The 19324-nt window shown below is 44.0% G+C and overlaps 1 protein-coding gene across 1 annotated transcript in view; it reads right to left on the reverse strand.

The window, feature by feature from the left end:
• cradd (CASP2 and RIPK1 domain containing adaptor with death domain) overlaps positions 1–19324 on the reverse strand; it is a 30881-nt gene that overhangs the window by 10352 nt on the left and 1205 nt on the right. The gene's annotated exons all lie outside the window — the stretch shown is intronic.

Here is a 19324-nt window from a genome sequence, read left to right on the forward strand (position 1 = left end):
AACTTTATTTTTTACCTCCCGAGTATAGTCCAAGTTCAGCTTGGCTGCTTTAAGTTGACTCCAGGAGGTGCTGTCTGGGGATTGTTTATGTACTTTTTCACAGCGTTCCAGCTCCCTCTCAAGATCTAGCCTGTGTGCTTCCATTGCTTTTTTCTTAGAGGAAGCATATGCACCTCTTAGTGTGGCTTTAGCAGCGTCTCACATTGTGGCCGGAGAAACAGGAGAATCTTTGTTGTCTTGTGTGTAGTTGTCTATCCATGTAGTTACCAATGTATGGAACGCTTTGTTTGATAACATGGAGGTGTTGAATTTCCAGCTCTTTGACCTCGGGATGTTTTTGCAGAGGTCAAAGGGGAGGTGGACAAAGGCGTGATCTGAAAGTGCTATGGGTCCGATTGTACACGTATATGTTTAAGATGGTCACTGTATGGGCAACCAATTACTAAGTTATCAAAATAAATCTCCCCCCCCCCCCCGATCAGATTTGTTGTCAATTATGAACAGAACATTCTTGTGGATAAGTATGGCTGTACCTCTACACCTGTCCCACCAAAGCTCTGCGGAGTTTGGCATCACAGAGGTGTGTCTCTTGTAATAGTGCAACGTCTGCCTTTTCCTTTTTTAGAGCACATAGTAGCTTTTTCTGTTTTATTGCATGACCTAGACCGTGGCAGTTCCATGTCAATAGATTTAAGGTACTAGTCATCGTCATCGAACAGTAATCGAACTCTAGTGCAAGTCATCTCTGGTGTAAAGGTGGATAATAATTACAGCTGCGATCACAAAATAAAAATAAATGGTGTACATAAAAGAACAATCTCTGAACACCCCAGACGAGTTCCCAAACAACTCGACATATCCCGTTGGATCTATTACCCCCCCCCTGCTCAGTCTCAATTCTGTGTTCCGGAAATAAACAGGAACAGTTAGCAACGCACAACGTCTCCCCCTCTCAACCAAAGAAACGCCTCATCCTCTCCGCCCCGCATTGAGTAAATGACAACGTCTCCCCCTCCCCACCAAAGAAATGCCTCATCCTCTCCTCTCCGCCCCGCATTGAGTAAATGACAACGTCTCCCCCTCCCCACCAAAGAAATGCCTCATCCTCTCCTCTCCGCCCCGCAGGATTGTCTTTCAAAAAACCTTTTGCCTCTTCGGGCGTTTTGAAGTGTCGCAGGGCTCCTTGGTGAAGAATCCTGAGCTCGTTTGGGTATTTGAATCCTCGGTCAATGGAGTATTTCTTCACCTCGTCAAACTCTCGGCGTATTCCAGCTGACAGGTCCTGGTGTAAAGTGAGTTTGGCGTTTCCCACTGTAATGGTGTTGGTTTTCGCCGCCTGTAGGACTCGTTCCTTGTCGGTGAATCTCAGGAAAAGTATGGTGATTGGGCGCGGTGGTTGTCTGGCTGCTGGTGGGGGCCTCAGTGCTCGGTGAGCTCTCTCGAGTTCTATGGGCCTGTCGGTGGACAGGTGGAGCCACTCGGGAAGTTTGTCTTGCAGGTAGCGGATCAGTGGCATGTTTCCCTCCTTTTTCGCCCAGATTTAATAGAACACAATTATTCCTTCGCCCTGTTTTCCAGGTCCTCTGTTTTCTCTTCCAGATGCTCTATTTTCTTTTTAGCATATGCTATTGTTTCCATGGCGTCTGTCAATAAGTTTTCCATGGATAGGATTCGCCCCTCTGCCTCATCCAGGCGCCCCGCGTTGATTTTATCTTGTTGTTGTCAGGCAAATCATTTTCCAGGGTTGTCACCTTGCTCCCTATCACACTGAGCTGAGAGTTAATTAATTTAATGTTGAGTTCTGTACGTTGGGATCTCAGCTCAGAAAGGATGTCTTCGACAGAGCGTGAGGTTGGGCCTGGGAGGGTGGGGGGGTCCTCTTGCTCCTGGCTAATGGTGCTAGCTTTTTCCACCGCTAATCCACGAGTCGAGGTAAAAATGTCACCTGTAATGTCACCGCCATAACCTTTTGACTAAAGCTAAAGGAGTGAAATCACTTCTTATATTTACTTCTCAGCTGCTCATATTAAACACATGCTCTGCTATTAAAATAGAAGTAGCCTACAAAACAAACCAGCGGGAAGGCACAGGGCCTCCATTCACTATTTGAGTGCATACAGATTATTTTTTCCCCCTTCCCTGGTCCCAGATAATGGGTCATTCGAAATCCAAAAAGGTGCGGGGGTCTGCCTTAACTGTCGTCGGCGCCCAGGGAAAAGTGGGTTAACTGCCTTGCTCAAGGGCAGAATAACAGACTTTTACCTTATCAGCTCGGGGATCCGATCCAGCAACCTTTCGGTTACTGGCCCAATGCGCTAACCACTAGGCTACCTGCCACCCCATAGCCACTCATGCGCACTGGGTCTGTAATAGGAAAAATATCCTTTCTATTTTATTCAACTCATTCTGTTCACCTGAAATTAATTTTCTTCAAATCATAGTTTCTCTTTAGACCGGACTAAAATAAATCATGGATTTATTGCGATGGTGTATATTAAATGTATTTATTATAATTTGGTACATCTACATTTTAAAAGGGCAGCTTGTATGTGTGGAGGCCTGGAGATGCTTAACCTGTTTATGTTAACTAACGGTCAATTAACCTTGAGACAGGAAGTCTTTTGCAGGACAATAACCGTCTGACAAAAAAGTCATGACCGCCACAGCCCTAGTCCTGGCCGTGTGATTGGTCGCCTGGCTACCACTGAGCGGAGCAGCGGGCCTCTGACTTTAATGTTTCACCATTTGAACGGGAAGACACTCCTCCTGCCAAGATTCCTGGAAAGCAGACAGCAGGCACTAAAGGAGAGGGGGGGCCACCCTTGGCAACGCACGACCAAGGAAAACAAGGCAGCAGCACAAGGCGCTCTCCCTCTCGGCCTGTCCCAGCATGAATTTACTGCTCTTTCAGGCCACAGCCGCACCTCTTTACTCCCAGTCAGGGAAGCCTCAGACTATGGCCCCAGCGTTAACTCTCACTATACAATGCCTTCCATGTTCACAGCTTTAACTCACACTACACCCTCCATGAGACAAATAGATAAGCTCCTAAGAACAAGCTACAATGAAGAATACAGTTAAACTCTCACGTTATCATGGCCTGGCTAAACGTGCCAAATAGCCTAGATAAGGTCCTTCTCAGAACAAGCTACAATGACTTACCAATAATATATTTTTAACTCTCACTTTACAATGCCCTAAACATGCCAAATAGATAGGGTACTTCTACAAACACACTACAATCTATTTGCTGGCCAGGGTTGTACCACTGTGAAGGTTGTCGTCTTGATAATCGGTGTACGATAATAACATGTTTTCAATGGCACAGGAGATAAAAAGGATAATCTAGATTAGATAATGTTCCCGATGGTCATATCTGATCACCATGGCAACAGGTGACTAACAATGGGAGAAGAAACATTTTAGTCAAACATCTTCAAATCTGCTCCAATTTAGCCATAGCCTCCTGTACATGATAAGGTAGGCGGCAAGGTTTCCGTTAGTCGGTTAATGCTGGCTTTTGGCAGATAAAAAAAATGAAAAGCGGATAATGTTGCTGGCCAAATTGTCCGGGACAAGAAAAAACAACATTATTTTGGCAGGATTTAATTAAGGATTTAATTTAAGGATTTAATTAATTGATGGAAATACCAGTCCATTTACACTAACTTCAAAGGAAAATATACTTCATAGGCTAATAAATCCTCAAGCTTCTTGGAAATTGTCAAGTGTGTGCTTTATTTTTACTCATGCAAAAGACACAAGGTCCTCATAGGGGACTTCAGCTAAGTGTACCCTGATTGGATAAAAACTGGTGAAGATAGTGTTGATTATCCCCGTTTCCAGTATGCCCGGCGAGAGGGGATTATTTTTCCAAAACAGAGTAAAGATGGCACCTTCTTGAGGACAAAGTAACGAGGCTGATGCACATCGCAAGCTGCTTCAAGGAGTTTGACAGTGTTGACTTCCCAACAGCAGTGGCTCACTCTGAGAAGGCCAAGGTTTGGCACAAATGCAAGTAAATTTGAGGCAAATTTTGTTAGTCCGGCCCCAACCTAGCAGTTCTGCTGCCGCCTTAGGCAAGATCATCATATCCGCCCACGTCATGTACAGTTGAAGTCGGAAGTTTACATACACTTAGGTTGGAGTCATTAAAACTTGTTTTCAATCAATCCACAAATATCTTGAATCCCAGAACAGCAGCAAAGGACCTTGTAAAGATGCTGGAGGAAACAGGTACAAAAGTATCTTTATCCACAGTAAAAACGAGTCCTATATCGACATAACCTGAAAGGCCGCTCAGCAAGGAAGAAGCCACTGCTCCAAAACCGCCATAAAAAAAGCCAGACTACAGTTTGCAACTGCACATGGGGACAAAGATCGTGCTTTTTGGAGAAATGTCCTCTGGTCTGATGAAACAAAAATAGAACTGTTTGGCCATAATGACCATTATGTTTGGAGGAAAAAGGGGGGATGCTTGCAAGCCGAAGAACACCATCCCAACCGTGAAGCACGGGGGTGGCAGCATCATGTTGTGGGGGTGCTTTGCTGCAGGAGGGACTGGTGCACTTCACAAAATAGATGGCATCATGAGGATGGAACATTATGTGGATATATTGAAGCAACATCTCAAAACATCAGTCAGGAAGTTAAAGCTTGGTTGCAAATGGGTCTTCCAAATGGACAATGACCCCAAGCATACTTCCAAAGTTGTGGCAAAATGGCTTAAGGACAACAAAGTCAAGGTATTGGAGTGGGCATCACAAAGCCCTGACCTCAATCCCATAGAAAATTTGTGGGCGGATCTGAAAAAGCATGTGTGAACAAGGAGGCCTACAAACCTGACTAAGTTACACCAGCCTTGTCAGGAGGAATGGGCCAAAATTCACCCAACTTATTGTGGGAAGCTTGTGGAAGGCTACACGAAACGTTTGACCCAAGTTAATCAATTTAAAGGCAATGCTACCAAATACTAATTGAGTGCATGTAAACTTCTGACCCACTGGGAATGTGATGAAAGAAATAAAAGCTTAAATAAATCACTGTACTATTATTCTGACATTTCCCATTCTTAAAATGAAGTGGTGATCCTAACTGACCTAAGACGGGGAATTTTTACTAGGATTAAATGTCAGGAATTGAGAAAAACTGAGTTTAAATGCATTTGGCTGAGGTGTACGTAACCTTCCGACTTCAACTGTACAGTGTGAAGATTTGGAATGGATTGATAGACTAGAATAATGTTGTGTATCATGCGCAATTGGTGCACTCCAGTTGAGCTTATTTAGTAGCACTTGGTAACAAAACATCGTTGCCAACTATTCACATCAGAGAGTTGCAATCACTAGGCAGCCAACTGCCAACATTAGGAAATAGTTGTTATCATTAAGCCAAGTACACCAAACATTAGGACCAAGGTGTCAAAGGCGTTCCACAGGGATGCTGGCCCATGTTGACTCCAATGCTTCACACAGTTGTGTCAAGTTGACTGGTGGACCATTCTTGATGCACATGGTAAACCGTTGAGCGGGGAAAAACCTATCAGCGTACCATACCTCATTCAAAAGCACATACATATTTTCTCTTGCCCATTTACCCTCTGAATGGCGCACACACACAATCCATGCCTCAATTGTCCCTAGGCTTAAAAAAAATCCTTCTTTAACCAGTCTCCTCTTCAACACTGATTGAAGTGGGTTTAACAAGTGATATCAATAAGGGATCATAGCTTTCACCTGGATTCACCTGGTCAGTCTACGTCATGGAAAGAGCATGTCACACATGACAAGTCACGACATTTCAAATTACAATAAACATTTAACATCATCCAGAAGCACTGTAAAGAGAGAGATCATTTGAGCTTTGGAAACAAGTGCTTTCATAAATGCATGGCGCGGGCCTCATTTCACACGAGCATTGTCAAGTAAGCTCTCAATGATTGCCGGTTTGATCATTTCTTCACTTTGTTGATTAGGCCTAATTAAAATGTTCATGCTGAATTAAATGAGAGGCCTAGATTGTATTTGAAAACAGCTGTGTTTTGGTATTTATTAATTAAAATGTTAATGCAAATAGCCATCAAGACAGGTCTTTCGAAAGTTATATTATACTTTGAAGTTGTGTTTTATTACAGTGTAGGCGACTTGTTCTTCTAGGCTAAATGTTATTTAATTGTTTTAATGATATTCATTTGATTTATAGCAGAGATGAAGATGCACATTTCTACTTACAGGCTCATTTCTATTCTGTTATGATTTTCAATAAACAAAAAAAAACTATTTTGAGCACCTTGTCTGAACGCCCTAATGCATTACGTCCCCAATACATATGGATGTCCGGTAAATTTATGGGACGTGCGGTAAATTTCTCAAATGTCCGGTAAATTAAAAATCTTGCCGGTCAGGTTGTCCGGCACCAAATTTTCCCAATGGAAACCCTGGTAGACAGCTAGTCTAATTCTCCTGTCACACGCTGTTCTGTGGAAGAGAAAACCTACACAGCATTGGCTCTTAGCAGGCAGTGCAGGAAGAGGTAAAGCTCTAATGCAGGGGTGGGCAACCCTGATAGGTGGCACACTTTTTCTCCATCCCTAGCAAACACAGCTGAATCATCAAAATGCATTCTAAACTGAAGATCATGATTAGGTGATTGGAGTCAGGTGTGTTAGCTGGGGCAGAACGGTGACACCAATCATGCCCTCGAGGACTGGAATTGCCCACTTCTGCTCTAACGACATGTTAAGTTATGATGAGAGGACATATAGTACCAGCATCTATCCAATCAGGTGCTTACAGGAAGCCCTTACTGGTGGAGACCAGAGACCCTGGTAACCTGAGAGCTGATAGAGGGATGCATGTCTTCTGTGTCACTCTGCATCAGCAGAGGAGCAGGAGGGAACAGGTAGTGACAGCATGTGTTCCAAACAAATACATTGATGGCAATAAAATATATTTAATACAACCCTGTGTGTGTGTGTGTGTGTGTGTGTGTGTGTGTGTGTGTGTGTGTGTGTACACTGGGCAGCGAGTGAAGCAGAGACGAGGTAAGGGTTATTGAAAAACAGATAATTCCATCATGGTTTCCAAGGCAACCCACCAATGTCCTCTGTTGCCATCATAACAGGAGCGGGGGAAGCTGGGGATAAACGCAGAGCTCATCCATACATTTATGTGAATTACGCCAAATGATTCAGTGAGAGAGGCCTGTATAAAATGCATGAAATCCTTTTCAGGCTAAATGATCCTTTTCAGAACGCCAGACTCTCCCCACTGTGTTCAATCAAGTAGAATAAAAGCCTTTAGAAAGTGAAGGCTCTCGTTCTCTCCTCCACCTGAAACGCTCTACTTGCACTCAGTTCTCTGTGCTGCTGCTTCTAGGAAATCTGAGCAGCTTATTTTCTCTTTCTTCCCCCTCCCTGTCCATCCCCCCCACGTCTATTTATTACAATCTGAAAAGTTGGGAGGGGGTAAGCACAGGAGGGAGAGAGAGAGAGAAAAGACAAATGGCTTTGATTAAATATTTTTCCTAGAAAGGAGGATGCAGTGTGTGCCTGACCTCAGTGCTAGCGCTGAGAATGAAAACAGCTTTCAGGGAAACCAGGCCTGCGAGAAACTCGACATATTCACGCCCTAGACAGTCCCAAAAACAGACTTTTTCCTTGCCATCTTCCCTTTTCTGCACAAATACTGTACATTCCAAATAAAAATGAAGGCTTCCAGTTATAATGTATATGGTTAGGCCTACATGTGTTCCACACCATCACATGTTGAAATGTTTAGTATGTGCCAAAGAAAAAGCTACAAATAATCTGTTTTGTCCAAACAATTCATACAAAAGTATAGCCAAAAAATTCATACAAAAGTATAGCCAAAAAATCTTCTCCATTTTTATTTTATTATGGCTGATTCACGATTTACTGTATACGTCGATTTTGTAAATGTCCGCTAAATAAGCTTTGATGCACAAGTAAAGATTAAACACTATTTCAAACTGTCAGGAATAATCAATTTAATTCAGTGGTTGTGAAAGTATACCTAGGCTAACTATAAGCCTTCCACAACCATAAGACCCACTAATCATTTTAATATTTTAACAGAAGAGTTTAACCTGCTTATTTTTCTGACTTTCATGAAAATGCAATTTTTTGTAACAAATTTAACCAGAACCATGCACATCCACTAATACATTTATTGTAGCAGGCATTATAGAAAATTAACACTCTCCCAAGCACAAGCCCATGTGCTTCACATTTCAAGTCTAGGCAACTTGGATATGTTTGCTTGCTAACAAGGTAGAACAGTTGAACTGTCATGAACACACCCTCTGGTCCGTCTTCAACTGTTTGAACAACAGCCTGTTCATTTTGTTTAGATGTTGAAATTAAGTGTCTTACCGGGATAAGAACATACTTATTTCTCAGAATGAGAATGAGTTGCCAATTCCTTGTGTATTTTGCTCATTGCACATTCATAAAAACACATACCTTTGTGTGCTAGCTGTCTAGTGTATGTGGCTAAAAATCTCCTAGCGGTACATGGTACCACAATACCACACGCGGCAGAAACTGAGCATACATTTCCCAAAACATGCTCATTGATATTCTCATTTTAGTAGGTTCTGCTCTGTTCTACATTTTGGTAGTTGAGACATAAAAAAGGGATTGCTAGAAAGGTAATCTATTACAGTCAAATAATGTCTGAGAGTTTCGGTGTCAATATGACCGATTCTGTTGGACCAAACCTCAAATGCTAATAGCGAGTTTAAACTGCATGTCGTGAGAGAGGAATTAGTTATCTTTCGCATTTGTTGCAAGTGGCAGGGGCTTGGTGTCTGTGAGAGTCGGAAGGTGCACACAGCACAGAAGGAGCTAAGGAGACTAGACCAAAAAGACACAGAAAACTCAAAAACAAACAGATTCTTGTGACACAATTGGAACATTGCGCTAAAACATTAATTTTAATTAATTCGATGTCACCCAGCCCTATACAAAAGTAGTGGTGGCCCTCAGTCCTCTGATCCTCATTACTGATTGGGTCACCAGTCTGCAGGCATTACAACACAGTCAACTAACATCATACTAACGTCATTCTTGGCAGTAGCTAGCTGCTACTGAAAACCACGTAGTTAAATTCCATTAAATAGAATTTGGGATTTTTTTAATAAATCATGAATAGTTGGTGATACCAACTACCATACACTTAAAAAAAACATTTTACTGAATGAAACCATGGCGTTTTTGTCATATTTGGCCTTCAGATAAGGACACGGATGCCAGTGACCTCGAGGATGGTTTTATAGTGAGTTTACTGACCTTTTATTCACAAAAAGTTGCATGCAAGAGAAAAACATGAGGATTGATTTAACAAAACAGAGCTAGAGTAAACATCCACCAGAATGAGATGTTTACACGTCTTGATCAAGAGCCAAAGACGATGTTTGCGCCGTATTTCTGGAGCCAACCTTTTAAGGTTGTGATGCTGTTGCCATGTGGACAATCTAGGATGGCTTTAGAACAGAGTAGTCCACTCTATAACCGTCATTTAATCTGCTGCCATTGTGCCTGTGCTGTCTATCACGTTTATAATAGAAGAAATGTGGTGTCACGAAGAATTCCAATTAGTGGAAGTCTCAAGGTTCTGCTCGCCTAAGTTAGAATACTTCATGATAAGCTGTAGAACATACTATTTACAAAGAGAGTTTATCTATTTTTTCTAGCTGTCATTTTACCACCACAAGCCGATGCTGGCACTAAGACTACACTCAACGAGCTGTATAGGGCCACAAGCCTACCAGACACAAGCCTACCAGACAAGCTAAATGCCTTCTATGCTTGCGTCGAGACAAGCAACACTGAACCATGCATGAGAGCACCAGCCGTTCCGGATGACTGAGATCACGCTCTCCGTAGTCGACGTGAGTAAGACATTTAAATGGGTAAACATGCACAAGGTGGCTGGGCCAGAAGAATTACTAGGACGCATTCTCATAGCATGCCCTGACCAGCTGGCAAATGTCCTCACTTACATTTTTCAACCTATCCCTGATCCAGTCAGTAATACCTAAATTTCAAGCAGACCACCATAGTCCCTGTGCCCAATAATGCCAAGGTAACCTGTCTAAATGACTATAGCACCATATCACTCACATCTAGAGCCATAGAAATGCTTTGAAAGAGTGTTCATGGCACACAACATCATCCCAGATACACTGTACCCACTCCAATTTGCATACCACCCCAACAGATCCACAGATGATGCAATCTCTATCGCACTCCACACTGCCCTTTCCTACCTGGACAAGAGGAACACTTGTGAGAATGCTGTTCATCGACTCCAGCTCAGCGTTCAACACCATAGTACCCTCAAAGATCATCATGAAGCTAAAGACCCTGGAACTGGACACCTTCCTCTAGATCCTGGGCTTCCTGAAAAGCCGCCCCCAGGTGGTGAGGGTAGGCAACAATACAGCCGCCACACTGACCCTCAACATGGGGGGGCCCCACAGGGGTGGGTGCTTAGTCCCCTCCTGTACTCTCTGTTCACCCACAACTACGTGGCCGTGCACGACTCCAACACCATCATTAAGTTTGCCGACGACACGGTGGTAGGCCTGATCACCGACGATGATGAGACAGCCTATAGGGAGATCACAGGAGATCCCTCAACATCAGCAAGACAAAGGAGCTGATCGTGGACTACCGAGCACACCTCCCCCACTGCTCCCCCTATGGACCTTCTCCCCCCCTACTGCCCCCCCTATGGACCTTCTCCCCCCCTACTGCTCCCCCTATGGACCGGACCTTCTACCCCCCCTACTGCTCCCCCTATGGACCGGACCTTCTACCCCCCCTACTGCTCCCCCTATGGACCGGACCTTCTACCCCCCCTACTGCTCCCCCTATGGACCGGACCTTCTACCCCCCCTACTGCTCCCCCTATGGACCGGACCTTCTACCCCCCCCTACTGCTCCCCCTATGGACCGGACCTTCTACCCCCCCCTACTGCTCCCCCTATGGACCGGACCTTCTACCCCCCCCTACTGCTCCCCCTATGGACCGGACCTTCTACCCCCCCCACTGCTCGCCCTATGGACCGGATCTTCTACCCCCCCCACTGCTCCCCCTATGGACCGGACCTTCTACCCCCCCTACTGCTCCCCCTATGGACCGGACCTTCTACCCCCCCTACTGCTCCCCCTATGGACCGGACCTTCTACCCCCCCTACTGCTCCCCCTATGGACCGGACCTTCTACCCCCCCCTACTGCTCCCCCTATGGACCGGACCTTCTACCCCCCCCCCCTACTGCTCCCCCTATGGACCGGACCTTCTACCCCCCCCCCTACTGCTCCCCCTATGGACCGGACCTTCTACCCCCCCTACTGCTCCCCCTATGGACCGGACCTTCTACCCCCCCTACTGCTCCCCCTATGGACCGGAACTTCTACCCCCCCTACTGCTCCCCCTATGGACCGGAACTTCTACCCCCCCTACTGCTCCCCCTATGGACCGGAACTTCTACCCCCCCTACTGCTCCCCCTATGGACCGGAACTTCTACCCCCCCTACTGCTCCCCCTATGGACCGGAACTTCTACCCCCCCTACTGCTCCCCCTATGGACCGGAACTTCTACCCCCCCTACTGCTCCCCCTATGGACCGGAACTTCTACCCCCCCTACTGCTCCCCCTATGGACATTCTACTCACCTGCTGCTCCCCCTATGGACATTCTACTCACCTGCTGCTCCCCCTATGGACATTCTACTCACCTGCTGCTCCCCCTATGGACATTCTACTCACCTGCTGCTCCCCCTATGGACATTCTACTCACCCGCTGCTCCCCCTATGGACATTCTACTCACCCGCTGCTCCCCCTATGGACATTCTACTCACCCGCTGCTCCCCCTATGGACATTCTACTCACCCGCTGCTCCCCCTATGGACATTCTACTCACCCGCTGCTCCCCCTATGGACATTCTACTCACCCGCTGCTCCCCCTATGGACATTCTACTCACCCGCTGCTCCCCCTATGGACATTCTACTCACCCGCTGCTCCCCCTATGGACATTCTACTCACCCGCTGCTCCCCCTATGGACATTCTACCCACCCGCTGCTCCCCCTATGGACATTCTACCCACCCGCTGCTCCCCCTATGGACATTCTACCCACCCGCTGCTCCCCCTATGGATATTCTACCCACCCGCTGCTCCCCCTATGGATATTCTACCCACCCGCTGCTCCCCCTATGGATATTCTACCCACCCGCTGCTCCCCCTATGGATATTCTACCCACCCGCTGCTCCCCCTATGGATATTCTACCCACCCGCTGCTCCCCCTATGGACATTCTACTCACCCGCTGCTCCCCCTATGGATATTCTACCCACCCGCTGCTCCCCCTATGGATATTCTACCCACCCGCTGCTCCCCCTATGGATATTCTACCCACCCGCTGCTCCCCCTATGGATATTCTACCCACCCGCTGCTCCCCCTATGGATATTCTACCCACCCGCTGCTCCCCCTATGGATATTCTACCCACCTGCTGCTCCCCCTATGGATATTCTACCCACCTGCTGCTCCCCCTATGGATATTCTACCCACCTGCTGCTCCCCCTATGGATATTCTACCCACCTGCTGCTCCCCCTATGGATATTCTACCCACCTGCTGCTCCCCCTATGGATATTCTACCCACCTGCTGCTCCCCCTATGGATATTCTACCCACCTGCTGCTCCCCCTATGGATATTCTACCCACCTGCTGCTCCCCCTATGGATATTCTACCCCCCTGCTGCTCCCCCTATGGATATTCTACCCCCCTGAAGACATGTATCATTGTTATAGTTGTAAGTATGTATATTATTATTTCATTCATTTCGCTTTTTGACCTGCACTGCTGGAGCACGAAGTTTAAGAATTTCACTGTACCCCGCAATAACATCTGCGACCCTGTGCTTGTGACTAATAAACTCATCTAATCTAAAGGAGGCTGAAAAGATTTGGCATGGGCCATCAGATCCTCAAAGTTTTACAGCTGCACCATTGAGAGCATCTTGAATGGCTGCATGACCGCTTGGGTATGGCAACGGCTTGGCATCCTCCATCAAGGAACTATATGGTAGTGCGTATGGCCCTTTATTATCTGTCACTATTTCTATACTGAACAAAAATAAAACACAACATGCAACAATTTTACTGAGTTACAGTTCATATAAGGAAATCAGTCAATTGAAATAAATTCATTAGGCCCTAATCTATGGATTTCACATGACCAGGCAAGGCCGCAGCCCACCCACTTGGGAGTCTGCGGTTGTAAGGCCGGTTGAACGTACTGCGAAATTCTCTAAAACAACTTTGGAAGCAGCTTATGGTAGAGAAATGGATATAAAATTGGCCACAGCTCTGGAGATTCTTGCAGTCAGGGTGCCAATTTCACACACCCTCAAAACTTAAGACATCTGTGGCAATGACAAAACTGCACATTTTAGAGTGGCCTTTTACTGTCTCCAGCACAAGGTGCACCGGTGTAACGATCGTGCTGTTTACTCAACTTCATGATGTCACACCTGTCAGGTGGATGGATTATTACATTTAAGTCATTTAGCAGACGCTCTTATCCAGACTTGACATACATTCATACTTTTTTGTACTGCCCCCCCGTGGGAATCGAACCCACAACCCTGGCGTTGCAAGCGCCATGCTCTACCAACTGAGCTACACGGGATTATCTTGGCAAAGGAGAAATGCTCACCAACAGTAAAAAAGTTTGTGCACAATATTTTAGAGAAATAAGCTTTTTGTGCGTATGGAGAATTTCTGGGATCTTTAATTTCAGCTCATGAAACATTGAACCAACACTTTACATGTTGCATTTATAATTTTGTTCTGTATAGTTATAAACTCAGCAAAAAAGAAACGTCCCTTTTTCAGGACCCTGTCTTTCAAAGATAATTCATATAAATCCAAATAACTTCACAGATCTTCATTGTAAAGGGTTTAAACACTGTTTCCCATGCTTGTTCAATGACCCATAAACAATTAATGAATATGCAACTGTGGAACGGTCGTTAAGACATTAACAGCTTACAGACGGTAGGGCAATTAGGGTCACAGTTATGAAAACTTAGGACACTAGAGGCCTTTCTACTGACTGAAAAACACCAAAAGAAAGATGCCTAGGGTCCCTGCTCATCTGTGTGAACGTGCCTTATCCATGCTGCAAGGAGGCATGAGGACTGCAGCAATAAATTGCAATGTCAGTACTGTGAGACGCTTAACACAGCGCTACAGGACGGACAGCTGATCGTCCTCGCAGTGGCAGATCACGTGTAAAACCTGCACAGGATTGGTACATCCAAACATTACACCTGTGGGACAGGTACAGGATGGCAACAACAACTGCCCGAGTTACACCAGGAACGCACAATCCCTCCATCATTGCTCAGACAGTTTTCTGAAAATGAACGTAGTTGACAGTGAGAGTAAGTTTTTTTTTTTTGCTGAGTTAATGCATATATCTGCATTGTTGAGTAGAACTAAGCATTTCATTATTAGTCATTGGGCCGTGACAGTCTTGGAATTTGAGGTTAAGGTAATTGTCCAGGCCAATGTACAGTCGTGGCCAAAAGTTGAGAATGACACAAATATTAATTTTCACAAAGTCTGCTGCCTCAGTTTGTATGATGGCAATTTGCATATACTCCAGAATGTTATGAAGAGTGATCAGATGAATTGCAATTAATTGCAAAGTCCCTCTTTGCCATGCCCATGAACTGAAGCCCCAAAAAACATTTCCACTGCATTTCAGCCCTGCCACAAAAGGGCCAGCTGACATCATGTCAGTGATTCTCTCGTTAACACAGGTGTGAGTGTTGACGAGGACAAGGCTGGAGATCACTCTGTCATGCCGATTGAGTTTGAATAACAGACTGGAAGCTTCAAAAGGAAGCTTGGAATCATTATTCTTCCTCTGTCAATCATGGTTAACTGCAAGGAAACACGTGCCGTCATCATTGCTTTGCACAAAAAGGTTTTCACAGACAAGGATATTGCTGCCAGTAAGATTGCACCTAAATCAACCATTTATCAGATCATCAAGAACTTCAAGGAGAGCGGTTCAATTGTTGTGAAGAAGGCTTCAGGGCACCCAAGAAAGTCCAGCAAGTGCCAGGACCGTCTCCTAAAGTTAATTCAGCTGCGGGATCGGGCCACCACCAGTACAGAGCTTGCTCAGGAATGGCAGCAGGCAGGTTTGAGTGCATCTGCACGCACAGTGAGGCGAAGACTTTTGGAGGAAGGCCTGGTGTCAAGAAGGGCAGGAAAGAAGCCACTTCTCTCCAGGAAAAACTTCAGGGACAGACTGATATTCTGCAAAAGGTACAGGGATTGGACTGCTGAGGACTGGGGTAAAGTCATTTTCTCTGATGAATCCCCTTCCCGATTGTTTGGTGCATCTGGAAAAAAGCTTGTCAGGAGAAGACAAGGTGGCGCTACCATCAGTTCTGTGTCATGCCAACAGTAAAGCATCCTGAGACCATTCATGTGTGGGGTTGCTTCTCAGCCAAGGGAGTGGGCTCACTCACAATTTTGCCTAAGAACACAGCCATGAATAAAGAATGGTACCAACACATCCTCCGAGAGCAACTTCTCCCAACCATCCAGGAACAGTTTGGTGACGAACAATGCCTTGTCCAGCATGATGGAGCGCCTTGCCATAAGGCAATAGTGATAACTAAGTGGCTCGGAGAACAAAACCTCAATATTTTGGGTCCATGGCCAGGAAACTCCCCAGACCTTAATCCCATTGAGAACTTGTGGGCAATCCTCAAGAGGCAGGTGGACAAACAAAACCCCACAAATTCTGACAAACGCCAAGCATTGATTATGCAAGAATGGGCTGCCATCAGTCAGGATGTGGCCCAGAAGTTAATTGACAGCATGCCGGGGCAGATTGCAGAGGTCTTGAAAAAGAAGGGTCAACACTGCAAATATTAACTCTTTGCATCAACATTCATGTAATTGTCAATAAAAGCCGTTGACACTTATGAAATGCTTGTAATTCAGTATTCCATAATAACATCTGACAAAAATATCTAAAGACACTGAGGCAGCAAACTTTGTGAAAATTAATATTTGTGTCATTCTCAACTTTTGGCCACGACTGTACATCGTCATAACAGTTCATGAATGAGTGGGGTTTCAAAAAAGGGAGATCACAATTCTGTTTGCACACTTGTTTACATGGATATGGGTCTTAATAAAACCTATTGAAACAAGCCATTACACTTCGTTATTATCATTCATGTTATTACGTATAAATATTAATCAACAAATTAAGAAATGCCAGGTTGGAGAGGATGTTGCATTTACCGTGTCAACTTTTCTGCAAAATTTTTATTTTATTTTTTAAAACACAGTCCTATTTCATTCAAACCAAGTATGATGGATTCTCTCCCACTTCTGCAGAACTATTAGCATAATGTCACAAACCCTGATCCTGTGGTCATTCGAAGCCCGTGGCATTGGCATTTGTTCTTCAAAGAGGATGCCGTAATGAGAGAAATAATATAGCCTAAGCTACTGAAAATCTGATTTGTACAAGATTAAAATCATGACAGGAACATTTGATTGTTTTTTAAATTTTTAAATTTAACTTTTATTTAAACTAGGCAAGTCAATTAATACATTTTTATTTACAATGACGGACTACACGGGCCAAATCCGGCCGACACTGGGACAAGTGTTTGCCGCCTATGGGACACCCAATCACGGCCGATTGTGATAAAACTTGGAATCGAACCAGGGTGTCTGTAGTGTCGTCTCTAGCACTGAGATGCAGTGCCTTAGACCGCTGTGCCACTCTATAGGCCTATATTAAAGAGATGGAGTCCAGACAGGCTACTTTCTGAATGGACATATAGGCCTATAGGAGTCAGTGAACTCTCACATGCACATCCCTGTCAATAAAAGACAACAGCATATGCCAGACAAGAGCAAATATTACTAATTTCCTTAAAACGTGTAAAAAAATCGAACAAAACTACAGTAGGCCTGCCTTAAGCTTTCTGAAAGTAGGCTATAAGATAATGGATTGACAAGGAAAATATGAAGGGGACGAGCTATGCTATTGTATGAAGTGAAAATTGACCATCATTTAAATATAAACAAATCAAAGACCATAGCCTATTTATCAGCGACAATGATTATCAAGGGGGAGAGTGTTTGGAAAGATTTTTCAAATACTGTGAGGAACTATTAAAAATGTGAATGTATGTAAAAAAAATAAAAAATAAAATAAAAATAAAAAAATACACTGAGAAGGTCAATTTATTAGTGGCGGTGAGTTAAAAGCTCTTTGGGATAGGGGGCAGTATTTTCACGTCCGGATGAAAAGCGTGCTCAAAGTAAACTGCCTGCTACTCAGGCCCAGAAGCTAGGATATGCACATAATTGGTAGATTTGGATAGAAAACACTCTAAAGTTTCAAAAATGGTTAAAATAATGTCTGTGAGTATAACAGAACTTATTTGGCAGGCAAAACCCCGAGGACATACCATCCAGGATTTTTTTTTTTTGTTCACTTTGTTTTTATTGGTTTCTATGGGAAACTAGATTTGAGGCACCTGGTTGCAGTTCCTATGGCTTCCACTAGATGTCAACAATCTTAAGAAATTGGTTGATGTTTTTCCTTTGAGAAATGAAGAAGTAGGGCTGTTCAGACTTAGTGTCAAGCGGACTCTTTTGTTTGGTGCGCACGACCTGAAGCTCGCTCCACTTTGATTTTATCCTTTATTGAACACAGTATATTCCGTCTTAAATTTTATAGATTATTTACGTTTTAGGATACCTAAAGTTGGATTAGGAAAGTTGTTTCAAATGTTTGGACCAAGTTTACAGGTAACTTATTAGATCATTTGCAGTCATGTTGGGCGAGTTGGAACCGGCGTTTTTCTGAATCAAACGCGCCAAATAAATTGACATTTTGGGGATATAAAGAAGCAATTTATCGAACTAAAGGACCATGTGTGTTGTTTCTGGGACATTGGAGTGCCAACAGAAGTTCTTCAAAGGTAAGGCATGAATTATATCGTTATTTCTGACTTTCGTGCCACACCTCCCTAGTTGAAAAATGTTTGTCATGCATTTGTATGATGGTGCGCTGTCCAGATAATCGCATGGTTTGCTTTCGCCGTAAAGTATTTTTGAAATCTGACATGGTGGCTGGATTAACAATAAGTTAAGCTTTATGTTTATGTATTACACTTGTGATTTCATGAAAGTTAAATATTTATAGTATTTTGTATAATAATTATAGTAATTTGGCGCTCTGCCATTTCACCGGATGTTGTCAAATCGATCCCGCTAAAGGGATTTGATCCCTAAGAAGTTTTAACAACATGGGCATCCATAAAAGTGCATTGGGGGCCGACAATGTATAGCCTAGGCTACTATTCTACTTTGTGGAGATAGAAGGGTGGCAATTCGTCCAGGACCGGGCTTGATCAGAGTTGATTAGTCTATAAATTAAGAAAAGATTCTGAGGACATACCATGCCAGGTTGGAGAGAATTGGCACATGGTCCATTTGACACAACATTAGCACATTATAGGCCTCAGATCCAGAACAACCTTGACTGCAGACAAATCCAACTTTTTTTTTTTTAAAGAACACCAATTTATTTATTTACTAGCAAGCAATGAAAATGTGCATTGGATAAAATAAATATTAATGTACTGAAGTACCATAGCCTATAGAGCTCTACACCCCCTGCACATCTAACAGATTAGCTGCTGGAACATCAAAGGACCGTTGGAAAGAGGAGGAGATGTAGAACGTATAATAGACTAATTTAGCTAAACAATTTATTATAATCCTTAGTGAAAGCTCCTGTTATTAGGTCAAATGTATCTACATGAAAATATATATTTTTTTTTCATCCTAAAATGAATGTAGGCCTATTTAAACGGTTCTGACGGTTATTTTATTCAATTATCGTCACAGCCCTAGTTAGTCTACACCGGTTTACAAAGAATTTGAAGGATAAAATGTGATTAGGAGCAACGTTCAATTTCAAAGCTATTTTCTATAGTTTCTCAGAATACAATGGATTTCTATGTTTTTAAGAGTTAGAATTTTGGATGGATGCCATGTTGACGCCAAACCAGAATGGTATTATGGAATGTTTGTGCAAAGGAGAGCCACTTTTTTTGTGCGGACATATTGCAGTTATTGTTCAGATATATTTTAGGGAAATAGGCATAAAACTGCAAACCAATGTTAGAACCACAGAATTATGGGAATTAAGGGCCTTTCCACCCACGCACT

The sequence above is a fragment of the Salvelinus fontinalis genome, chromosome 39 (genome assembly GCF_029448725.1).
Source record: "Salvelinus fontinalis isolate EN_2023a chromosome 39, ASM2944872v1, whole genome shotgun sequence".
NCBI classification, from domain to species: domain Eukaryota; kingdom Metazoa; phylum Chordata; class Actinopteri; order Salmoniformes; family Salmonidae; genus Salvelinus; species Salvelinus fontinalis.